Genomic DNA, 7,519 nt, shown 5'->3' with positions numbered 1-7,519 from the left:
CATTCGGGAACTTCACGGCGAGAAATGGCCGGGGAAGAGAAGGAAATATGAAGGGTGATCAAAGGAAGGCGTGTGTCCGAGCTGGGCTTCCCTCGGCATGTGGATATTTTTGACTTAAGTTCAATAAGAGGAGATTTCCGAAGCACCGAGCAATGTATTGAACTCGGGTCGTTACGATAAGAGACAGGTTGACAAGGGTGCACTGTCTGTGAAGTTGGCGGTGGGTACATCTGGATGTGAGTGAGTGGGTGGGTGTGGGTGGATGTGGGTGTGATTGAGGTGGATGTCGGTGTCGGTGTACGTGAGTGAGTGGGTGATGTGGGTGTATGTGGGTGTGACTGGGGAGTGGATGTCGGTGTTCGTGTCAGGGGGTGGGTGAACGATGTGGGTGGGTAGATGTGAGTGTGGGTGAGTGTGTGTGTGTGTGTGTGTGTGTGTGTGTGTGTGTGTGTGTGTGTGTGTGTGTGTGTGTGTGTGTGTGTGTGTGTGTGTGTGTGTGTGTGTGTGTGTGTGTGTGTGTGTGTGTGTGTGTGTGTGTGTGTGTGTACTCAGACTAAGGAAATGGAGCCAGTGTATTGACAGCGATTGCAGGAGGTGCTTGATTGAATTCACGCCGTCCATTTTTGCGTGCAATATTTTCCACAGGACTCGAATTACATGTGCACCCTTGCCAAATTCATGAGCGTGCTGTCGTGATCATTAATTCATTTACACTTACGGGGTTCTATACTAAATTAGGAAGATCACGAACCCTTCCAGCTAGCCTGAACATGTATATTTCTGATATATTTTAATATTTCAATTCTGAGATTATGTGATGGAATTAATGACCTCGGAAGTCAGTGTGCATCTGTGAGGTGATGAACACACACACACACGCGCACACACACACACACACACACACACACACACACACACACACACACACACACATAACTGACGGATGCGTTCCGTGTTCACTGCCTCATAAAAATTAAGCATTCCCTCGGCACCCATCCATTTATTGATTAAAGAGGAAGATATCATTATATTCTAAAACAGATTCCAGGGGAGGAGCGGTCCTTAACGAAACCACATTAGCCACCTGAATGAGAATAAGGACCCAGTCTAAACCTTCAGCTTCTACGTCTTTCTTAAATGTTCACCTGGTTTCAAAGACGGTGTGGAAAGACTGGAGCACAAAAGACTGACTAGAAGTGTGAAGTGTGGGGGAGAGGGGAGGGAAGGGGGATACTGAAGGTGGGATGGCGGAATGGAGTGGGAAGGTAGTCGAATATGCGTGAAGGGTGTGTGAGGCGAAGAAAGTGCAGATCTACGGCGGAGGACAGGGTGACTTAGTGACTCGTTTGTGGCCTCCCCTTACGGGATTAAGGCGTCTGACTGTGGACAAGCAGACAGAGGGAGAGAGAGAGAAATGGACAGACAGAGAGACAGATAGATAGATAGACATTAAACAAACAAATGATCACAAAGCCACGGATATGGATCTGTGAGGTAATGAACACACACACGAACATACACGCACGCACCTCTCCCCGTCGTAAAAGGTTATGCCGCTCGTGAAGTCAATAAAGAGCGAAGTTTGCAGGCGAGGATATCGGTAGTGGATGGCGTTGACACTTTTTGTTGCACCAGGTCAGACGGTGACCTTCCCCGATATGGTACTGAAAATGTTCGGAGTTTTTTTATTTGATATACAAGGTTACTCTGACAGGCTACTGTTTGAAGTGTGATTCTTGTATGATATTTTTTCACGACTGTCCTTGTTTGATAAAGCCTGGGAATGCAAAATGGGGACCCTGTATTATATTCTGTACAAGGTTAGTCTGACTTTATTTGATGTATAAGGTTTGAAGTGAGATTTTTGTATGAAATTTTCCCACACCTCTTTCTATTTTATAAAACTTGAATCTTGCACAGAATAGGAAATGGTATATCATTGCATTATACAGGGTTATACTTGCTTGCAGGGGGTCTCTGTACCTAAATTAAAGTGTGTGGTATATTCTTTTGAATCTGACATGACCTTCCTTCTCAACCTTCAGAACTGAGTTGTATGAATAGATTCATCCTAAATTCTGATGCTAGTTGCGACGGAGAGCTATGGAGAGGATATAAGGCCATAGCATTATCTATTTAGCTACTCTGGTACGTGAAATAAGCTACATAATGACAATAACATGGGGGAAATTAAGGTGAAAGAACTATAGTGAGAGATAAAGATTTAAAAGGATGTCACGGACCTGAAAGGGTTACAGGAGATAATGTCCAACCTTTGCCCTGTGTGCTGTCTCCTACAAATCTAAAAAATATAAAGAGCTAAAAAAAAACAAAAGTGTGGAAATAACACGCATAAACTAAACTTATGTCATTGTGGTTCAGGGACTAAGGCTCCAATATACACCCGTGACTTCCTAGAAACTCAGGTGTGGGATTAATTCTTGTACTGAGATGACTTTTTTTTTTTTTACTCAATATTAAAAGATTGTATTTACGCTAAAAATTTTCTCTGACTGGCGTGTGTGTGTGTGTGTGTGTGTGTGTGTGTGTGTGTGTGTGTGTGTGTGTGTGTGTGTGTGTGTGTGTGTGTGTGTGTGTGTGTGTGTTTGTGAGTGAGTGTACATATGCACGAAGGCCATATCTCGAAAAGTTTGCCATGAGGTAAATTAAATGCGTTGACGATAGCAAGAATTCAATTTAAAAAAAGTACGTAATTGAAAAGAATGAGCCAATTTCACTGATATTCCAGCAATCTTACACTAAAAGCAAATGTGATATGACAAGCTAATTTCGTATTCCGTTTACTGCATTCGCTGAAGGTCAAGATCAAACTTTTTTCACTCGCAGTTTGTTCCCTCTGGTATTCTGAGCACGGAATCCCAAACTTACTGTCAGTTCCCCGTCGTGGCCATGGTTACTTTTGCAGGAAGAACGAGGCCAGAAGCCTGCACAACCTTCATATGTATCGTGTTCTTACTACAGAAAGTAATCGGAATTAACAGGGGAAATTGTTGATAAAGTTTGTGATTCCGGATTCTAATCTAATGGTCGGTGTTGGAGAATGACACCTTCATGTGGGGACGCCAATATAATCGGGTGGTGGAGCTGCCTGGTTATATAAACTTCGCTCAAACCCCTTCTTATCCCTCGAATGAAGGATGGTGGACAGTTGAAAAAGTACAGCTTCGGCTTGCAGTTCATTTGGTTCACGATTATGAGCCTGAGAGTGCAACTTACACAACAGCTACTACTAATCTGATGGCCAATAACGCTCAGTCTCATATTACCCTTTCGAGGTGTGTGGACCTTTGGCTAGGATACAGTAACACAGTATATTTAAGAGTAATTTACCAGCTTACTTCCCTTGGAGGTATTTCATGGTCGTTAAACCTAAAGTCACCCCTTGGGGAGCAAACCTATACAGGACTATTACTTCCACTGGGGCGCTGTAACCACTGTATAAAAGGCGGGCGAGGCAACAATCAGTTTCTTCTTCATTCTTTCTTCCTTCCCCTCCTCCTCCTCCTCCGTCTCTCTCTCTCTCTCTCTCTCTCTCTCTGTTAGGCACCAACACAACCTTTCTTGCGTCTATAAATTTTGCACAGATAATCACCAAACACAACTCGTCTTTTTACACGCGCCGACACACTCTCTCTGTGTAGGCTACGTAAATTTTACACTTAACAGTAATCTTCTTTTCACATCTCTCGTGTATATAGATTTCGCACCAATTTTCAGCACCAATTTTAACCTTTTTTTTGCTTATAAATTTGGCATTCATAATCAGCAATATTCTCCCTTCACATCTCTCCTGTGTTTATAAATCTCGCACTCATAATCAACACTAATCTTTATCCAGGCTGATGTCCCCACGATGACCCCAGGGAGGATGACCTGACCTCGTGACCTCCCTTGCCCCATCTTGCCCCCTGCGTCTGAGGTAGCCTAGCGATGTGCCCATCACTATGCTGCTACACCTGCTTCTTCTGCTGCCCCTGCTGCTGCTGTGTCGCCAGGCCAGGGGAGCCGCTTCACCAGGTGAGTTCAGACTTTTTAATATTCACCTTTTACCCTTAACAAGACCCAGCACTCTGGGAAACGTTGTGCTTAAGGTCATGTAGTGCAGTAAAAGTATCGTTTATCTGCAAGGACAACAACACATTTTTCAGTATGTATGTAAAGGTATTAACCTTCTAAAACGCATTTTTTGAGGGGCCAGTGTAAGTGCTATTCTAACGCCCTCAGTGAAATGACAGCGCTATTCTTCTAATCCCTTCACTGTATAAGTTAAAGATCAGAATCAGGCTACACGTCAGTCATTTGTTTAGTGTTTTGTTCACTCTTGTATTTAGGGGCTTGTCCAGGGTTGTAAGATTTAACATGCTATAACACGAGCATCAGACCACACATTTTATCTACCACCACCACCACACATCTGATTCGCTTCCACACATGATCCCCCACCACCACACACCTGATTCATCACCACCACCACCACCATCATACACCTGATCTCCACCGCCACCACACACCTTATTCCCCTCCCCCACCACCACCACACACCTTATTCCTCTCCACCACCACAACCACACACCCTATCTCCCACCACCACCACAAACCTTATCCTCCATCACCACACACCTTATCTCCACCACCACCACACACCTGATCCACCTCCACCAACATACACCCGATCCACCACCACCACCACCACACGCAACCAAGAAGAGTAGACAGAACCACGAGGATCGTATATTGGTAGGCTAGGGAGGTTTTCTAGTATCTTCTCCTTAACTATTTATTTTTAACGTTACATATATTATTATTATGTATGCTTATCTATTACCTGTCTGTCTGTCTGTCTGTATCTCCCTCTCTGTCTATATCTATATGCATCTCTATACACAGTTATATGTAGTTGTATCTAATTCATCTATCTATCTATCTGCATGTTTTTATATGTGTGTGCACCTGTGTCTGTGTATACGCTAGCTCATGCGTATGTGTCTGTGTGTGTATGTATGTGAGTCGTTGTGCGTGCGCGTATATATGTGTGCACACGAGCGAGTGAGCGAATAAGAAAAAGAGAAAAGAGACGTCCTATAAAGTTCCCCAGACTGCCTTCGCTCTGGGTCCCTTGGCAGAATCTTAAGCAGGAAAAACAGGGGACTCCACATACTTATTTAAAAGTGAAAACTCAATGCCTTTGCCTTGCTCTTATTCTTATTCACGTCAGTTGTTCCTCCTCATCTTCCTCTTTCTCATTCTTCTTCCCGGGCCTTGTCTTCCTTTAGTGTCTTTCGTTTTTCCGTCTTATTCTTATTCACGTCCATTTCGTCCTCCAGATCACCCTCTTCCTCCTCCTTCTTCCTGATGGTTCTGTTTTCCACTGTTAGGTTTTCTTCTGCTTTCCTCGTCCTCTTTCTTCTTCCGCATCATGTTCATCTAATTTGTCCTCTCCTTTGTTCCTTCTTACGTTTATCCACTCTGTCTTCCTCTTCTTTAAATATTCTTCCTCCATATACTTTAAGTCCAGTGTGTTTTCTTCCTTTTCTCTCTCCTCAGTATGTCCTCTTCCTACATTTCATTATTCTTCTTGGCCAGCTTCCTTTTTTTTCCCTCATCATCCACGATATTCCTCTTCATGTCTTTTTTCACCTTTTTTTCCCTTCATCTCTAGTCTCCACCTCCTTATTTTGTCTCTTCACGTTCATCCTCCTCTACTTCTTTACGTCCTCTTCCACTTCCTTATGTTCCTCCTTTTGTTCCTCTCGTTCTTCCTCCTATTCCTTATCTTCTTCATTCCTCATCTTCTTCTTTTGCCTCCCATTCATACTCTTTTTTACTTCCTTCTCCCTATCCTTCTTCTTTTGCTTCCCCTTATTCTTCATACTCATCTTCACCTTCTTTTTCTCCTTCTTCCTTCTCTTCCTCCGGCACCCAGGAACCACCAGCCCTGCAATATCCGACACTGCCAGGTTGATCTCTGGACTCGAGTGACACCTGCAATATTCTGTCGGGGCTGTGTCGTGTTCAAGTGACACCAATAAAATATACACACTTTTACATTCGAACTTTGCACTTCACACGTTCGAATTTTTATACTTTATATATTTGCATTCTTTTCCATTGACCTCTACACTTTTAATGTTTTTTTTTTTTTTTAAATTCTGATAAGCACAACTATACACACTCTGTTTCACGGTTTTTAAAGTTAAGTGTCAGTATATTATTGCAACCTCAATAAAGGCGGAAGAGAATTTAATCCCATCATGCCTACGCTGAACATGCACTGTTCCGCGTAATGCCTTTTGGAAGTTTGTATGCTTCTCTAATACTTGCATTTAATATGACTTTAGGTTTGTGGTATTTACTGGGGTTTGGTATGAATTGGATGTAAAACCAAGCTTTGTAATATAATTCTGGGTTATGCACAAAAAGCTCTCATAATAAGCTCTCGTACAACGGTCTCATAACAAGAAGGGTAATTAAATCAAGAGCGCGTTGTCTGATGCTTAAAACAGGAAAAAAAAACTCAAATAAAAATAAAATTAAGAGCTTCAACGCAGAAAAGTCTTCCTAAGTATTAAAAATGTGTCTGACTAAGGCAAGAATGAATATATATATATATATATATATATATATATATATATATATATATATATATATATATATCATCACTGTGCTGAACATATTAATAGAGGTAGTTTTTAATTCCTCCTTTTAGGGTTTCACCTTAAGTTAAATAAAAGCGTTCAGAAGTAGCTTAACAAAAAAAAAAAAAAAAAAGACTGACATAGCGAAGGAATGAACAACAAATATAGCGTAATGGTTCGTCCCGTCCCAATTCCAGCTTCTACACATCTCCATCTCTCGGACCCCTCGCTGCCCACGTAAATTTTCCTCTCACGGTCCCCTTGCCTTCCCGTCTGTCGTCCAACCTTTTACGTCTCCCTGCATCTCTCTCTGCCTGCTTTTCTGCCTCTCTCCCTGCCTGCTTCTCTGCCTTCCGTACCTCTCACCATCCCCTACATCTCATCTACCCATCTATCCTCTTCATTGCATCTTTTTCCCAAACTGTTGTATCTCTCTGTCTCCCTCCCTGCTGCTGTTCTTCCCCTGTACTCCATCGCCTCTCTTCTTCATTGCCTTCCCAACTACTGCCTCATCCTTTACATTTACATCTCCCTGTCTCCCACCCTTCCATTTCCCCTACCCTGCATCCCGTCTCCCCTTCTGTTTCTTGTTTCTGTCGATCCACCATTTACATTTGTTTCCTCTTCCCTCCCTCCCTCTCCCTCTTCCTCTCCTGCACTGCATCTCTCCTCCTGTCCCTTGCCTTTCGTCCTTCTGTCCCATCATTTATATTCACGTTTTGCCGGGCCCACCTGCCTGTCTTCCTTCCCTTCACTTCACCTCCATCTGTTGTCCCGCTCTTTACAGTCACGTCTCTTTGTGTCCCTCGCTACACCATACTTTTCGTTGCCCCATTATCTTATGCTTACTTGTTCGTACCTTA

General features: G+C 43.0%; 1 pseudogene; it reads left to right on the top strand.

Moving 5' to 3' along the window:
• Nucleotides 1-3,965: 3,965 nt before the first annotated feature.
• The window catches only part of LOC145407810 (uncharacterized), an 84,031-nt pseudogene continuing 80,477 nt past the window's right edge, over nucleotides 3,966-7,519 (top strand).

Source organism: Coenobita brevimanus, chromosome 74 (genome assembly GCF_032717465.1).
Source record: "Coenobita brevimanus isolate Jiangsu-jjx chromosome 74, ASM3271746v2, whole genome shotgun sequence".
Taxonomy (NCBI): domain Eukaryota; kingdom Metazoa; phylum Arthropoda; class Malacostraca; order Decapoda; family Coenobitidae; genus Coenobita; species Coenobita brevimanus.
The sequence above is the reverse complement of the archived record's forward strand: the minus strand, read 5'-3'. Positions and strand labels throughout refer to the sequence as shown.